Here is an 18,993-nt window from a genome sequence, read left to right on the forward strand (position 1 = left end):
GTGGCAAAGACCATTCTAGGGACCAGAACAACACCCTGACTAGTATTGAGGTAAGGTGGACTGTTGAAAAGGTTACCTTTCAGATGAGGACCCTGTACTCTGTCAGATAGATATAAAAGATCCCATATCACAAGCTAGAAAGAAAAAGGTGGGAATGTCCTGGTCAACAAGGAACCTTCCCTAAATATCCTTTAAGAATAAATTTTGTGCGGGCCATGTTGTGCCTAAAATGGCTGCCAAGATCCTAAATTACAATGTTGTCTGCAATTGCCTATGGAGCTTTTTGGAACACTGATCTCATGAAAAGCATATAAATGTATATACAGTATGTCTTTTCAGTTTCCATGTTTTGTAAATGCATATGTCTCTTCAATTTGCATGTTTTGTTCTTGACTCTCTGTTCTGGTTGTATTAATCTGAGGTCTTTCCAATTGTTGGTTTGCCCTAGTTACAGCACCTCTTTTGCCCCAGGAGCCAGACAGTTAGACTGTATCTGTAGTGATCCTCACTGTCTTGGAAGTACTTTTCATATAAAGTAAGAAAAGAAAATCTAAGAAGATGGTCATGAAATGAAGGAATCTGATGCCATTGGCAAAGACAGAGCAAGACCTTTGGTTCATATTAGGGTTGCTAACTCATAGCTCCAGTGATCTGGATTCAATCCTAACCTCTGGGGCAGTCTGTGTGGAGTTTACACATTCTTCAAGTGGGTTTTTCCTAAATGCTCCAATTTCCTTCCATTCCCCTAAGATTTATAGGTTGGTAGATTAATTGGTCGCCATAAATTGACTCTACTGTGTTGGCACATGGTTAAGTCTGAGGGGAGCTGATGGGAAAGTGGGTTAAATGCTCACAGTCAATTTCTATTGAGATTGGAGATTGCTCTATGAGCCAGAATAGACCAGATGATTTGAATAACCTCCTTCTATGTTACAAGGGAATGCTTTGGTTCTGCCACCACTGAGTCCCAAATCAATAGAAATGTACAGCTGTTTACCACCCAGAATTGTTGCCGTATGTTCTGGATGTAGAGAACAAAAATAATTCAACTTTTTCCTCCACATAGTGCACTTGGACAAGAGGCCAAGTGTTGAAATCGATATATGACTACGAACTGGATCCATTTGCTGAAAAGATTACAGAAGTGCATTCAAGAATACACATTGACACCTGTGCACACAATTAGGCTAATGATAAACTCTTCTATTTTTGAACTAATCCCTTTTAACTATTGGCTATACTTGCCAATCTTCAAATTTTAAAACATCCTTAATCCTTCCAAGAGCCTGCAAAATGCCAAGAGTTATTATAACGTTCCCTTTCATGGGCAACTAATGCAAGACTTCTTTTCCCAGACCAATTTTATCTTCGGATACTCAGATTTAAAAGCTCAAAGATTTGATGAGCAATGGATTGTCTTTTTGTATCTTCAGACGGCCTCAAATATAGAAGCTGCACTCAACAGCCTTGAGCAATGGATGAAGAAATACGATCACACCTGAAAACAACAGCAGGTACTGCAAAATTGAAGTAAGTGCAAAAAGTGTTGGAGATAATGATTTGGTACAGTATCTGTGCAGAGATCAACTGAGTTTAGTGTTCTGATAAAAGATTATAAACCAGAAAGATTAACTCTGTTTCCCTCTTCTGGGCTACTGGATATCATACTAAGCACCTTTCTGTTTTTTATTGCAGTCACATCTACCCAGCCATCTTTCAAGTTATTTTTCAAATTAGGTTGGCGGTATGTTACTTTTTATGAGAGGGAGTTGTTGGGGATTTGGGGTCCAATGTTTGATATTCTTGTTGGTGTTTGTCAGTGTGGGCAAATCTATTAGTTTTTGTGTGTGGAGAGGGGTTTGGGAGTTTAGATGCTATTGTCACTGTCCTTCTCTACAAGGAGGGGGCAGGGAATTGGATGTTACTGTTGTAGTTTTTTCTGCAAGGAGGAGACTGCAGATTTGATGATATCATTGCTATATTTTTTTCCTGCAGGTGAGGGACCTCGGGATTTGATGTTATCATCACTGTTTTTTGTGAGGGAGGGGGTTTTGGGGTTTGCGAGTTACGTTTCTATTTTTACATGTTGGGAGGGGGAGTGTTGGTTTTCAACAACTCCCATGGATTTTTCCTGTATTTAATGGCTATCTGAAGAAGAAAATTTGTTAACTCACTGAAGAATCAATGACAATTTAGGTGCTTTGAATGAATGGGCATTGAAGCGCATATTTCTGTAACTAATACTGTCCCTGCATTTTGAAGTTTTTCAATTAATATCCCCATCAAGACTGAAACCAGGGGCAAAAATAGCCGTGCCTAGTTCATCAGTGGCAAAGTGGAAACACTTGTCATTCTGTATAACTATATCTGTTGTGAATGATGAAAGAAAAGCTTTCATGTAAATAGCAACTCACCAAGTTTCTCACAGATGTGCCCTAAAAGGCTTCATGAATAACTGAATGTAGTAGAGAGAGAAATTGATCGAAATAAATTCATAATTATGAAGTATTTTGATATAGTAAGTGAATAGAAACTATTTCCAATTATAAAAGTCTGATTTAAGATAGTTGTCTTAGGAAACATAGGTGCATTATTATTTTTTTAAATGCAAGAGATTACTGTATAATCGAGGAATTGCCCAGAGGGGGAAATAAGACAGATTTACTGAGGTGACGAGTCAGTCCAAGCAGCATACAAGTTCAAAGATTGAAAGTACAAGTTCAAGTTTATTATCATCAGACTATGCATGTTCTGTATATTTATAAAACAAAACATATAAAGTACACACCACAAAAATCAAAAATCTACCACAAATAAGTTAATAAAATATAATTCAAAATACATGTACCCATATAGCACAGGTAAACTGTAAGCAGTGAACAGCTTGCTGTCCCAGTGAGGAGACCTCAGTGGTGGCAGGGTATTCATTAGTCTCACAGCCTGAGGGAAGAAGCTGTTATGCAGTCTAGCAGTCCTAGTCCTGATGCTCCTGTACCTCCTTCCTGAAGGTAGTGGGTCAAAGACATTATGGGATGGGTGTGAGGGATCCTCAACAATGCTTCTTATACAATGCTCCCAGTAACTGTCTCAAGTAGTGGGAAGCGAGACCCTGGTCATCCTCTCCATAATTTTTATTATCGTCTGTATCGCCTAGCAGTCCAATGCCTTACAGCTTCTATCCCACACGGTGGTGCAGCCAGACAGGACAGTCTCAATGGTGTTCCTGTTGGAAGTTGTTAGAATGGAGGTGGGGAGACTCAGTGTTGTAAGAGACTCAGAGGATCTCAGTGTTGTAAGTGTTGACATGTATGCACTCAGCCGATCAATTTTACTTTGAACTTTGAACTTGATGCAGTTTGAGATGGATCTGGTAGTACAGGTATGAATCAGCAGTGTGAACAGCAGCAGGCTGAGTCCATAGACCTGGGGAGCACTAGTGCTCAGTATGACGGGGCTTGAGATACTGCTGCCAGCTCAGACTGACTGAGATCTTTCTATCAAGAAGTCCAGGATCCACTTACAGAGAGTCCCAACGAGGGTAATTTACACACCTGCCACTGAAGGATGATTGTGTTAAGTGCTGAGTTGAAGTCGATGAACAACAGCCTAGAGTATGAGGCACTATTTTCTAGATGGGACAAAGCGGAGAGAAGGGCCAAGGAGATTGAATCATCAGTTTACCAGATTGAGTGGTAGCCAAACTGAAAAGGAACCAATATACTAGATACTTTACTTTATTGTCACCAAACAATTGATACTAGAGCGTACAATCATCACAGAGATATTTGTTTCTGCGCTTTGCGCTCCCTGAAGTACAAATCAAAGTAAATATAATAAAAATTTAAATTATAAATCATAATTAGAAAATAGAAAAGGGAAAGTAAGGTAGTGCAAGCCTGGTCCAGATATTTGGAAGGTACGGCCCAGATCCGGGTCAGGATCTATTCAGCAGTCTTATCACAGTTGGAAAGCTGATCCCAAATCTGGCCGTATGAATCTTCAAGCTCCTGAACCTTCTCCCGGAGGGAAGTGGGACAAAAAGTGTGTTGGCTGTGTAGGTCTCGTCCTTGATTATCCTGGCAGCACTGCTCCAACAGCGTGCAGTGTAAAGTCAGTCCAAGGATGGAAGATTGGTTTGTGTGATGTGCTGGGCTATGTTCACGATCTTCTGCAGCTTTTTCCGATCTTGGACAGGACAACTTCCATACCAGGTTGTGATGCACCCTAGAAGAATGCTTTCTATGGTGCATCTATAAAAATTAGTGAGAGTTTTAGGGGACAGGGCAAATTTCTTCAGCTTTCTCAGGAAGTAAAGACGCTGGTGGGCCTTCTTGGCAGTGGACTCTGCTTGGTTGGACCTTATATTTTATAGCTGAAATATGGTAGTTTATATGATCCATTACCAGCAGCTCAAGGCACTTCACGTTTGCTGAGAACAGCACCACTAGGCGCTAATCATTTAGGCCAGTTACCGTCGCTCTCTTGGCACCAGAAGGATCGCAGCTAACTTGAAGCCCACAAGAAGAGTGGACTGTTGCAAAGAGATATTAAAGATGTCCATTGAGACCTCTGTTAGCTGGGCTGCACAATCCCTCAGCATTCAATTTTGCGTGGGTTTACCCTGGCTAGCCTGCTCACCTCAGCTGCAACCAGACAGGGTGCCTTTTCCTCAAAGGAGAAGGAGCTTTCCTCGATGCCATATTATTCCTTGTGTCAAATCATATATAAAAGACATTCAGCCCATCAGGAAGGTAGGTGTCGCTGTCGTTGACATGCCGGGTAGACCTGTAATCTGTTACAGTCTGTATACCTTGCCACATGTGCCACATGTCCCTGGTGTCACAAATGTGTCTTGAATTTCTGTGAGTGGTCTCACTTTGCCTTCTTGATGGCATGTGAGAGCATGGCTTTTGTTGACCTTAGAGTTATCCTGTCATCCAATCTGAAGGCAGCGTGCCAATCTCAATTTCCGGCAAGAGTTTAACCCCTATGTCCTTACTTTAACATGAAACTTCTGCATAACCTCATCCGACCTTGACCCTACCTTCAGCCATCTTTTAACAATCTGGCACATGAGGCTTTCTGTTAGTCTTTTGATGAATTTTCCTTGTTTGGATTTCTTCTCTTCCAAATGAGTAAAGAACTTCAAAGCAATAAAATAAATTCTCCATGCCTAGAGTTAATTTGTCAGAGTGTGAAGGTTCACATAATATCATTTATCATAAGCAAATAAAGTCAGTTTGAATTCTAGTGTTGCGAATGTTATTAATCAGAGATGATGCTATTTATTGTGTATTGCTATTACACTGACATGCCACTGCTATTAGGACTGCAACTACCAGAAACATAAAATACTGTTTCATTCCTAATATTGCTATCTGTAATGTCAGCCAAACTGCAACTGAAAATTTTGAGTAAATTAATAATAGAAATAACTATTTATTGTGTTACGGATTCAGGCAACAACAAATATATGAGTTAGGCAGGGGTCTTTATAACAAATAACACGTTTATTAAACACTGAAAACAAACCCCCCAAAAGTAAACAAAATACTAATGTAACCGGAAATCAGCTGCTGTGCGGCAGCAAAAACAGTTCTTAAAGCAATGAAGCTGACAGTCCTTAAAGCGATGTTGCAAAAACAGTTCTTCAAAGTAGTATTGCCAAAAGTTCAAAATGCTCACAGTCCATTTAAGGGAGAGACTTTTTAAGATGATTTATATTCTCTTTCATGTCGTGTTGCTTCAGTTCCCAAGATTGAACTTTTTCCCACGAAGAATTTACGAAACGAAATGGCTTAAAGGCACTGACCTTTCCTTCACGACACCATTCTCAATCCTTTTTGGTATTTCCCAGGGATTAACACGAGAACAGTCAACGAAATCCTTTCGAATGAGGATCAAACAAGGTCGAACCTGTTTCACCGTCGAAAACGATTCTCCTCGATCTTTAACTCCCAAACTCTGATCTTCACTCTCCACTGATTCTCAACTAGCAGTATTGTAAGAAACTGCTGGCAATGACCTTTTAAACTTTAGGCATTAGATAAAACTTCATCTTTCAACTAAACTACGTCATAACATTAAATCACGCAGTAGCATGAAGTCAACATGGCAAATCCAGTCACGAACTGTCCCTCCTCACAGGGAGGGGTCCTCCTCTTATACCCTGTAAAAAATACCTGTCACATGATCTCTACTGGCGGAAAAATGATGTCACTCCATCATCACAAGACCATTACCTCAAGTCCAGTATAGCTTCAACCCCAGTCACGTGACAAGGGTACCACTGTCACGTGTCATGGGTACGTAACAATTGCAAGACACTCTCCCTTCTGCACTTAAAATTTAGTTTGTTAAAGGCAGACCAGCAGCTAGATTTGTTGGCTGATCGTCACTGCTTGGCATGGCTTCCCTTAGATTGAAAAGGTGCTGCACAGAATATCCTTACGTTAAGCTACACTTACTTTATATGCACCTTCTGACATCCAACTCCTAATGCGCTGTTTGAAGACTGAGGTAGTAATAAATGAAATACAGAGCAGAAGAGAATCTTTGGTTCATTTTACGTAAACACCAACAAAGGTAGTCCATATGGATCTTCAAGCCTCCTGTGCCTTTCAGTACCAACACAGCTGATCCTTCACCATAATCTCTTTTCTATCTACTCCAAAATCCATTAAGTTTCCTTGGTATTCATAAATTTATAGTTCTCAACTTGAGTATACTCAACAGCAGCTCAGTCAATGACCTGGGGGCAGAATCCAAAGATTCACAATATTCTGAGAAAAGTATATTCTCAGAATAGATTAGATCCTATGTTCACAGTGACTATACTTCAAAATTTAGATTCACCAGCATGAAAACAGCTTCTCAGTACTGCCCCTACCAATGTCTTACTGAAACTTGTGTCTGATGTCTATAAAAGGATTAAAAATACTCTTTAGAGAGAAATCAGGAGGGCAAAGAAATGATACATAAAGGATCTGGCAGCAATGGCTAGGAACAATTCTGAAAGTTTCTATAGATATTTTAATAGTAAAAGGATAGTTAGGGAGAAAGCAGGCCGCCTTAGAAATCAGCAAGGCTTCCTATCGCTCAAGGTGCGGGTAATAGGTAAGATTTTCAACAAATTGGCTGTTGAAGGGTGACATTTTCTGAAGTGTTTACTGAGAAGAAAATCATTGTTTCTCAAGAAATAATGGCAACAAGTGGTGAAGACATTTGCATTATCAGGGAGGAGGAATTTTCTGTTTTACAGAGTTTTGAGGTGGATAAGACAGACAAGTGCATATACGGACTTTGTGGGAGGGCTGGAGAAGAAATTGAAGAGGCCCTTCCTTCATCATCAGCTGCTGGTGAAGTTCCTTGAGATTGGGAAATAGCTAATGTTTTTCTTTCCGGTGTTTAGGAAGGCTAACAAAGACAAGGCAGGGAACTATAAGACAGTCAGCCTGACATCAGTAGCAGGGAAATTCCTGGAGGGGATACTGAGGGACAGGATCCACCATCATTTGGCTAGACAGAGTTTGATTAGAAGAAGTTAGCATGGTTTTATGCTTGTCAAACCTTTTTATTGTTATTTTGAAGAGTTAATCAAAAAAGGTAGATGAGGCTAAGGCAGTAGATATTGTATATTTTGACTTTATTAAGGTCCCAGATGGTAGGCTGGTCTAGAAGGTCCCATGGAATCCAAGAAGAGATAGTTCAGTGGATTTACAATTGGCTCGGGCGTAGGACCCCACTAGGGTGGTGGTCAAAGATTATTTCTTAGAATGGAGGATGATAACAAGTGGTGTCATGCAGAGGTTGATGTTGGGATCCTTGTTCATTATTTATAAAAGCGATATGGATGTGAATGCATGAGGCTTCATTGGAAAGTCAAACCAGCCGAGGACTTAACCTAAGAGTGCTGGGGCACTAGGCAGTGTCAGTAACTGAGTGATCTAGCAGTACCAATGCATCGATTTAAGGTCACAGGCAGAGTGGTAAAGAAAGCACTGGCCTTAATCAACCAAGACACTGTCAGGCATATAGACAATGAGACTAATGTTAGACATTTTGTCGCAGATATATAAATCAATTGGTGAGACCACTCCTGGAGTACAATATACAGTTTTGGTCACCTGTTATCAGAAAACAGTGCCTCAACTGGAAAAAGTGCAAAATAGGAATATAAGGATGTTTACAGGACTAGAGGACCTCAGTTATAGAGAGAGGTTGGCTTAACTAGGCCTTTTTTTCCCCTTGGAACATAGGAGAATGATGGGTGACCTTAGAGAAATGTCTAAAATTATGATGGACATAGATACAGTGGATAGTAAAAACCTTTTCTCTGGAGTAAGGGAGTTTAAAACTAGGTGGCATAGATTCTGGTTGAGAGGGGAAAGATTTAAAGATTCAAAGCTCCAAAGTGTATTTATTATCTATGTATGTATGCAGTACACAACCCTGAGACTCATCTTCCCACAGACAGCCACAAAAACAAAAAAAACACATGGAATCTGTTCAAAGAAAAACATCCACTCCCCCCGCCCCCCCCACCACATGTGAAATAAAAACAAATTTTGACAACAGCAACAGAAAAAGAGCAGAAAACACAGAATATTAAACCCAAAAATCAAAAGAGAAGAAGTCCAGGCATATTCAGTTCAGTCCAGTATCTGCAGGCTGCCTCGATTCAAAATCGGCCAAAATAGCAACCAAAAAGAACACAACCAGAAACCAGAAACACATCATAACATGAACTACAGAGTCCAATCCACAAACCATGTTGATTAAACCCACCACCCCCCCCCCCCCACCCTTCCCCGACAGCAACAAGGAAGAGAGACTATTTGAACACAGGGTCTTTCCTTTGGAAGTAGCGAGCAAGAGGGAGACAGATTGTCACAAATGAACACTTTTCTCTGGCAACAGCAAACAAATGACTGGCAGATACGACACACCCGCTCACCTTCTGCTCTTGTCTTCAGTGATTTTCAACCTTCCTCAATGTTTTAATTGGTGAGAAACAGAATCGATCATGTGCTCATACGAAGCATTTGTTTAGGTACTGTGGAGAAGCAGATCTTAGAAGAACATGGACTGAATGCAGGAAATTGAGACTAACTGTGTTGGCATGGATGTATTGGTCTGAAGAGCCTGTATCTGCGTCAACCTTCTACTCTCCAACAAGCCGGCCTTGACATCATAATAAAAGATGTGTTAACTTCTACTTTACAAAAAGACCACTTGACAACTTGATGGCCAAAAGAGCATCTTTATCTGGGACGGCAAATGATATTTACAATACAGAGGCTTCCAGGTACCTCATGCGGCCTGGGTGGAGGAACTATATACAATGCATACTGGGAGTGAAAAGAGCGGAAGTAAAGACCCCACCAACCCCAGATCCCGCCTCTTGCTACCAACAGCTTCCTGATTAGTATTAACTTACTTTTAATAATACTCACATTACAACACCTCTCCCCCTTTAAAATCCAACATTCCCCAAATATAGAAGAACTGGAAAATAAAAGCAGTGGTATCATTAGCAACAGATTACCAATACAAAGACACCTAAAAAAACATGGCAAATTCAACATTCAATCCAACAACAAAAGAAACTATCCAATCAAAGATTCAGTCTGTCAAGAGGTTTGTGAGGGCGCTGCGATCTACGTACTACCCCCGGTGACCCAGCAGGCACCGCTGGGGAAGATGTGTTGGGTGGATCTACTGTTGGGGACATGAGAGGGTTCTGTGTGTCTGCGTGAGAATGTCCATCCTCTTCAGGGGACTCTGCCCCCTCTGCCAGTGTCTCTCCCTCTGGCAATATCACTGGTGGACATGCTTTCCTGGTATGCATTAAGTGGTCATTGCTCCTTAGCTGTTTTGGACTACTGAGCTTCTTTGAAATTGGTGGCAAGCTATTCTCTGCATTATTGGGATAAACGGCATCTGCAGGTTTGCCACCTAGCTTGGAACACACTGAAGAAGGAACTTTGGTTTGTGAACCGTGGCTCAGAATAGACCCAATTGCAAATTTTTCATAGAGTTCCTTGTTATAACTTGGAACTATCTGAAATTCAACAGCAGGAAATCGCAATGCATTTCGGAAAACCTCGTGTGCTTGAACAAAGGTCTTGTCTGTTAAATCACAGTCATTGATTTTGATGATACATTCATTCTCCTGGAGCAGGTTCTCTTTTCTTGAATGGCTGTTCTCTTCAATACCATGAATACTCAGGCCAAGGAATCTTCCACTCAGCGTAGAGTTAAAAGGCACCACATGGATTCCCAGGGGGCCACCGCCTCCAGAAAATTCTACTTTCTTTGTCAAATCACTTAGAGTGCTTTCTGAATGCTTGTCTGGTGGTCCTGGAGGCTCTGTTCTTATATCGTCTGCGGGTGCCCCGTTTGCTACTGTTACGAATGGCTTCACATGCAGGTTCCTGTTAGCGGGATCATCAGGCTGAGATGCACCTTGCTGTAACTAGGCAGGTGGTACAAGAGCTGGGTCACTGCTTCGCCGTACTAGAAGTGCCGCACTGGCTTTCAGTGCCGAGGGGGTGACTTCAATTGCTCCTGTAATAGGCTGAAGAGCCGCAAGCTGTGCTGCGAGCTCACTCTCAAATGTGTCCGGACTATGTCTGTCACTCACATTGCCATCGGCGACTTCATCTACACGCTGCACCTCATGCTCTTCCGTCATGTGTGCATATTTAAATTCATGCCAGTTGAGCTGGATTTTGCGAAGCCAATTGCGGCCCAGAAGACTGGGCCCACTGCCCTTAGCTATCACCAACCTGGCTTCAGCCTTCTGGCTGTGTGAAATATCCACATATAACATCCCTAAATGAGGTGTGGGCTGCCCCGTATAGGTCCTGAGTGGGAGCTTAGATGGTCTGATGGGAGGCAGGTTGGATCCCCATGTCCTCCTGTAGGTCTCTTCACTAATGACCGATGCAGTAGCCCCTGAATCAATCTCGAACTTAATGTCCTTTCCCTTGACAGTGACTTTGGCATAATATGGTTCAGGTGGTCCCTCATCCGTTTCTACTCCAAACATGTTGTAGGCACACGCTGCCTCTTCGTCTGCTTCTCCTCGGTGATGTGTGGCTGCCTGAGTCTGTTGAGCTTTCCCCTGCCCAGGCTTAACCTTACCCTTTATGTTCCTGCACTGTTTAACTAAATGTCCCTTCTTGCTACAAGCATGGTAAACAGTTGAATTTACAAACATTTGCATAGTGCATTCCTCCACACCGAAAACATTCCACCTGCTTTTCCTGTCTACCAGTCTCCCTCCTGACTTGGAGCACTGCCACCGACTGCGACCCCCCATATCCTATCTGTATATCCTTAGCATTATTAGCAGCCCTCTCCATGCCTTGAGCAATATCTAGGACTGTCTTGAAAGTCAATGGTGGGGTTTCCCCCAACAAGTGATGTTGTATGGCGTCATTATTAATGCTGCATACTAACCTATCACACAGCATGTCATCCAACACAGCTCCAAAATTGTAATGCTCTGATAGCTGCCGAAGCTCAGCCACAAAATCGCTCACAGACTGACCTGGCTTCCGGACATGGCTGAGAAACTTGAACCGTTGAACTATCACCAAAGGCTTCGGATTGTGGTGGTTCCCCACAAGCTTGACCAGTTCGTCGTATGAAATTTCTCCCAGTTTCCGTGGTGTAGCTAAGTTCCATATCAGCTTGAACGTCTTTGCCCCACACACACTCAGGAGAATAGAGTGCTTCTTAGCCTCCTCAGTAATTCCATTAGTACAGAAAAAGTGGCCCAACCTTTCCTTGTACTCCAGCCACTCCTCGATTTGCTCGTTGAACACACCGACCGTTCCAAACGTAGCCATCCGAATACAAGGCTCCTTGCCCACTCACAGCTCCTGATCGAAAACGGGGCCGACCCATCCACAAAACCAGTTTACCTCATCGCCAAAAATATGTGGTAACTTCTACTTTACAAAAAGACCACTCGACAACTTGATGGCCAAAAGAGCATCTTTATCTGGGATGACAAATGATATTTACAATACAGAGGCTTCCAAGTACTTCGTGCGGCCTGGGTGGAGGAACTATATACAATGCATACTGGGAGTGAAAAGAGCGGAAGTAAAGACCCCGCCAATCCCAGATCCCGCCTCTTGCTACCAACAGCTTCCCGATTAGTATTAACTTACTTTTAATAATACTCACGTTACAACAAAAGGGATCCTTCAATGTGCAGCAAGACCACAACTGATCCTGTGACTCAGTCAGTCCATCATCCATTCTCTATATTCAGTACTTCATACAGAATCAAAAAATCAAACTTAGGTCTGGATATACTGTGACTAATCTCCCAAAGCATTCTGAACATTTGTAACATGATGTGTGAAAAATCTTCTCATCTCAGCCCCTAAATGGTCTTTTACCCCTCTCTCCCATCAATACATTATGCCCTATTTCAGACAATCCGGCCTCCAACCATTCATTTGCCCCATTAATCCTTCTTAGAATCTTGCGTCTCAATGAGATGGCCTCTCATTTTTCTAAAGTCCAGCTGAATTAATTCAACCTCTTCTCATAGGACAAGTCCTCAACTCAGGAATCATCCAAGTAAAGCTAAGTTGCAGTGACTCCAATGTAAGCACATCTTCCTTCAGGAATAAAGGCAAAATCCCAGAACAACCTCAGCCCAACTTCCTCACTTATACAATTGAATGCTCTTTCAATAAGATTAGAATACTATTAGCCATCCTCCTTTCTTACCTGCTGCATCTCTTGAAACAACATTTTAGATTGTTCCATACGAAAATCTTTACTTTTTTTCTTGCCACTGAAAAATATCTGATTTTTTATTCTTCCTATCAAATCATCTGACCTCACATTTTTCCTCAATAGAGTCAAATTGACACTTCCTTGCATGTCAGTTTAATCTTTCCACATGTCTGCAGCCTCTTTATCTCCTCACAACTCACATTCTCACCTATCTTTGTATCCTCAGCACACTTGGCTATATCTTTTCATCCAAGTAATTAATTAGGTAATTAATTTAATCTAAGTAAGTAATATAAATTATGAAAAGCTGAAGGCCTAGGAACAATCCCTGTGGAATCCACTAGTCATAGTTTGCCACAGTGAAAATGACCTTGATTTTCCCACTACCCCCATATGTTCTTTCACGTCTCCTTCTTGCTCAATAAATCAACTTATTTAACAAGCAACAAGCTAACAAGCAAGTATACATCCTTTCTTTAGAATGAAGATAAAAATTACAATTAGGTTTTCAGCTTTGGCTGTACCAGCTCTTTAAATTCTCTAATTGGTCTCACACTTTTCTCCCCACTGTTGTTACTTGGCATATGGCAGGCACTGGTACTTGTTTGATGTCATTATTGTCCAAGTCAGAATGACCATCACAGGTTTCAATATCCGCTGTCTGACCACCGACAATTCCTTTCAGACATCTCGATCACCCTTCTATGTAACTGAAACAGCAAGAGAAAACAGGAGGAATGGCAAAAGACTTAGAAACCCTGCAAAAATGATAAATCAGTAGCTCACAGACATCCAACTAGAGCTGCAAATTGTTCCCAGTGCCTGGTCAGCCCTGAAATCTCACCTGTGAAAAAAGACTCCTGGCTTTTCCTGGCTTGCGTAGTGAGAATGCTAATGAAATCCAGCACTTAATTTATCATGAACACAAGCTGTTCTGGGACAGCAGGTATCTGAAGGCTGCTGCCCAAAAATAATCTCCTGAGCTCAAGAGCTAGAATGATAGCAGGAGATCTAACAATTAGTCAATGTCTACAATTAGGACAGCTGGTGCCATGGTAGGACAGTGGTTAGCATGATGCTACTACAGCACAGGGTGTCAGAGTTCAATTCTGGCATTATCTGTAAGAAAGTTTGTACGTTATTCCCGTGAGCTTGTGGGGGTTTTTTGAGAGCTCTGGTTTCTTCCAAAGACATACTGGTTAGTAGGTTAATTGGTCATTGGATATTGTCCTGGGGTTAAATAGGAAGGTGACTAAACAAAGTGAGCTGGAATAGCCTGTTCTGCACTGTATCTTTAAAATATTTTTCTTTTAAATGTGAAGATTCCACTGTGCTGTCAAGACCATCTACAGTCTAAGCACCCAACAACCCAACCCTCAGAGTGTGAAGACTGGACAAGACCTCATTATTTGCAGGAGAGAACACTCCAAAGATCTTCTTAAAGTGAACTTCTGCCCTTCTGTATCCCTTACTCATTGCATAGGACGTTATCTGCTGAATCTAGCCCCAGGCCAGTAATAGGAAAGAAAGTTCATACAGAAGTTGAAAGCAAAAAAAAAGGCCCCTGGAGCATACCTATTTCCAAGGCAATTGTTGAAAAAAGTATGTCTGGTGAGAATTCATGTCTTCACTTCACTCATCTCAGATATGTTGTAAAGTGACCATCTTCCAGAATGAAGATAAGTTCAAAAGCAGGTATGATGAAACAGCCTTCCTGTGATCTGCCACATGATGATCAAGGGGGAGAGTGTTTGAAGACCAAGACCTCAAATCTGACAAAAACTGATTTATAAAACAGCTGGCATCTTGTTGAGACTTGGATAGCCCACAGTAAGCACCCCATCGGCTGAAGGGTTAGTTTTAGTGCCCACTCACAGAACAACAAATCCAGCTTCAAGACTCTGCTATAGCTTAGACAGCTCCCAGGGGATGTCTTATTGTCTACATACCTGACACCAACACTCTTGAAACAAGCAATCTTTTCTACCTCAGCACGAAAGTTTCAGATGCATGCTAAAAGCATACTTTCAAGAACATTTTCAAAATCTCATTGAAAAGTGTAATGTCCTCACCAATTCATGGAAATCCCGGTCTTGTAACTGCTCTGAATGCAGAAGGAGCCTCCAGGAAGGTACTGACTACTTCAAGCCTCTACTACACAGAGACCATGTACAAACAGCAGAAGCGCATAATATCCCAAACACACCATTAAACTTGGGCAGCTGATGCCCAGCCTAGCAGTAGCACATTCTACAGATCCAACATTGGCCTCATCAGTCATGTCAGATGCTATGACAGGTGGCTCAGACTTGTTTCTACCATAGACTCCAGACTGATGCAGTGTTATGTAGCCACCTTTGACCTGGGTCGTATGTGCTTGATGATGCTTATTTATTTCTTTTTTATGCTCCAGTATGATGTCGCTAGGCACGTTTAATACTCAAATCATGCCAAATTGTAACAGCAGTTCACAGAGCAGAAAGTATCTGGCTGTACGCCACAAAAATTCAGTATGGCTTAAAGATAGTAGGCAGCATGTTTCCCTCCAAGGTGTATTTTCAAAACTGTAATGCTGATCTTTTTAATATATTACACAATCACATTTCTGCCCCAACATCCATCCACATCTTTGATCCTTTCTAAGTTATTTGTGAGTTCTTTAAATAAATTTCAACAATGGTGTTTTCCTATCCTTCCATTGTCTTCTTCCACCATTGCCAATTTTAAAATCTAGAAGCATGACACTGTTCTAATTCTCTTCACAGGGTGGTGACTGTGAAGATCTCACACTCCTCAATTCCACTTTAAGGATTTTGAAGTGTTAACCAGCTCCAGAATCTTGATTTAAAAGCCTTACATAATCTTGATTCATTTTTTATTCCATCATCTCTCTAACTTGGTGAGGAAAAAAGAATTACAACAGTTAATAATATACAATCAACCTGACCAGTCACCCTTGTTATAAAGAATGAGAGCACTGCACTGTGTTTCCAGTAATTGGCAGAGAAGTCTGCAACCAGATAGCCAGACCGTCTGCCACTGACGTAATTTATGATATTTTGTCATATAAATAATTTTGTGATTAGATCATTTTGTGTAAATGACATCAAATCCACATTTAGTATTACATATACCTTTGACTATCAGAAGGAAGCCTTCAGCCTGTAGTAAGACCTTTGAATGAAAATAAAATTGAAGTTTCAACTGTCCAATTGCACACAGCAAAGCGGTAATATGAAAGTATATCGCTCACAAATGGATACAGTTCAGTAACATAATCAACATTTCTTAATTTGTTACTTCATCTCCTATAGTGATAGGGAATATTATACATTTCAATGTTAAATATTTAAAGTAAATTTATTGTAATGCATGTATATGTTCCTATCTTAAGGTAAATTTTCTATAGGTATTTATAGGAAACAAGAGATATACAATAGAACTTCACAGAACAAAATGTACATGGACACTGACTGACAAATAGTCAATGTTCAGAAGAAGACAGACTGTGCAAATAAAAAAATACTGAGAACAAGAGTTGTAAAGAGTTCTTGAAAATAAGTCTGTTGGATTTAGAATCAGTTCAGAGTTGTGATGATTGAAGTTGTCCAAGTTGGTTCAGGAGGCTGTTGGTTGCAGGGTAATAACTGTTCCCGAACCTGGTGGTGTCGGACCTAAGGCTACAATAGTAGCAGAGAGAAGATGGTCTGGATGGTGGGAGTCATTGATGATGGAGGTTGCTTCCTCCTCCTTATAGATGCTGCCTGGCCTGCTGTGTTCCACCAGCATTTTGTGTGCGTTGTCAGTGACTCAATGTTGGGTAGGGCTTTGCTTCTGAGAACTAGGCCACATTCACCATTTTCAGTAGCCATTTCCATTCCTGGACATTGGTGTTTCCATACCAGGCTGTTATAAGAGCAGATGTGCATCTATAGAAGATTTTGTTGCCATGACAACTCTACACAAATTTCTAAGAAAGCAGAGATGCTGTTGGGAATTCCTTGTGATGGTGCTTGTATGCTGGTCCCAGAACAGATCCTCTGATTTCTTAAAGTCAAAGAATTTAAAATTATTGATCCTTTCCATCTCTGTTCCTCTAATGCAGGGGTTCCCAACATGTGGTCTACAGACTCCTTACTTAATGGCAATACTCCATGGCATAAAATAAGTTAGGAACCCCTGCTCTAATGAAAACTGGCTCATGGACCTCCAGTTTTACCTTCCTGCTGTTGATAATCAGCTCTTTGGCTTTGCTGCTTTTGAGTGTATGGTTGTTGTTGAAACATATTTACGTAAAGAATACTAAATATGTCACTACTTTATTCAAATGACTGTTCTGAAAGAATTGCTGTTTATTTTCAGAATTGTGCTGATTTCAAGATTGTTCTGGAGGCTACCAGAAGAAATGGAGAAGGAACACCTAGAGCAGGAGCAGGAATAGATCATTCAGACCACATGTGCACTTCAGAATTCAATAAAATTGTTGCTGGGCTACGAGGAAGGAATTCCAAAAATTCCACAATCTCTTCTCATTTTTGTCCTGCATGGCTAATTTCTATTCCTAGTGTGATTCTTGATTCCAGGCACACTCCATCTTTCCTGTCCAGCACATTAGAATTTTGTATATTTCAATACAATCACCTTTCCTTCCTCCAAATACAATAGTATTTAATCCTGGGCTTCACCTTTCACTCTTCAATCTGCTTAATTTCCCATCACAACACAAAGCCATCATCCTAGGAATAAACTTGGCATAGTTTCTTTGCACTCCATCGATTGCAAGTACCTTTGAGTCCAGTTAATTGGGCCATCAGTTAGTTGGGGCAGACGTTAATTTGGGACAATTCATAAAGAACAAAAACTAAATCAAGAGAACAGCTGGGATTCCTTTCATTTATTTGGGACACTATGCTGCTTCATTGGAGCAGGAGGCTGCTGTTGAACAGTCTCGAACTAGCATCAGTCGCATGCACTTGTATGGCTGTTAGACACTAATCTATGCTTAGGGCGATCAGTTTTTAAATAGCAACAACTGTGTGTGTTTGTGTTCAAAAAGTACTGATTTTTGTCAGTGATGGTTGGTGAGAAATAAGCAGTAAGACAATTCAGAGCTGTTTCACTCACTGCAGTTTCAATCATTCAGGCATGGGGATGCCAGTAACGACAGGGAGTTAAAGTAAAATGATTTCACTACTTCAACAAGTTAGGAGTTATGAAGGTTTTCAACAATCTTCTTGAATGTTACAATGAAAATGATTTGGAGGATGCAGTCATCTAAAACATTGTATGAAGGCAGTCCATTATCTGCACTAGGCGTTTGTGCTGACATGGTTCATCTCCAGTCAATCAAAGGTACACTGGAGATGAATACCTCTGTCAATAACTTTTACGAACTAATACACAGTTTTTTAGTTGAGATATTGGTAGTCATAGGGTCATAGAAAACTACATCACAGTAACAGTCTCTTCAGCCCATCTAGTCCATACCAAACTATTTAAGCTGCCTAGTCCCATCGACCTGCACCTGGACTATAGCTCCATACCCCTACCATCCATGTACCTATCCAAACTTCTCTTAAACATTGAAATGAAACACCCATGCACCACTTGTACTGGCAGCTCACTCCACACTCTAACGACCCTCTGAGTGAAGAAAATTCCCCTCATATTCCTCTTAAACTTTTCACCTTTCACCCTTCACCCAACCTTTGTGGAAAAAGGCTGCTTGCATTTACCCTATCTATACCTCTCATAATTTTGTATTCCTCTGTCAAATTTCCCTTACATCTTCTATATTCCAGAAATAAAGTCCAAAACTATTCAGTCCTTCCCTATTGCACAGGTCCTCCAGTCCCCGCAATATCCTTGTAAATTTTCTTCGTACACTTACAACTTTACTTACATCTTTCCTGTAGGTAGGTGACCAAATCTGCACACAATACTCCAAATGAGGCCTCACCAACGTCTTACACAACTTCAACATCACAATCCATCTCCTGTACTCAGTATTTTGATTTATGAAAGCCAATGTGCCAAAAGCTTTCTTTACAATCCTATCTACCTGTGCCACAGTGCCCTACCATTAACTGTGAAGTACAACATCTCACACTTGTCTGCATTAAATTCCAGCTGCCATTTTTCAGGCTATTTTTCCAGCTGGTCCAGATCCTCTGCAAGCTCTAATAGCCTTTCTCGCTGTTCGCTACACCCCCAATTTGGTGTCATCGA

General features: G+C 41.1%; 1 long non-coding RNA gene across 1 annotated transcript in view; it reads left to right on the forward strand.

Moving 5' to 3' along the window:
• The window catches only part of LOC140734080 (uncharacterized), a 38,294-nt gene extending 21,031 nt beyond the window's left edge, over nucleotides 1-17,263 (forward strand). Inside the window, exons 2-3 of the long non-coding RNA XR_012100467.1 lie at nucleotides 1,434-1,530; nucleotides 17,128-17,263. This is a non-coding gene — a long non-coding RNA (uncharacterized lncRNA). The remainder of the gene's footprint in view (nucleotides 1-1,433; nucleotides 1,531-17,127) is intronic.
• The last annotated feature ends 1,730 nt before the right edge of the window (nucleotides 17,264-18,993 follow it).

Source organism: Hemitrygon akajei, chromosome 10 (assembly GCF_048418815.1).
Source record: "Hemitrygon akajei chromosome 10, sHemAka1.3, whole genome shotgun sequence".
NCBI lineage: Eukaryota > Metazoa > Chordata > Chondrichthyes > Myliobatiformes > Dasyatidae > Hemitrygon > Hemitrygon akajei.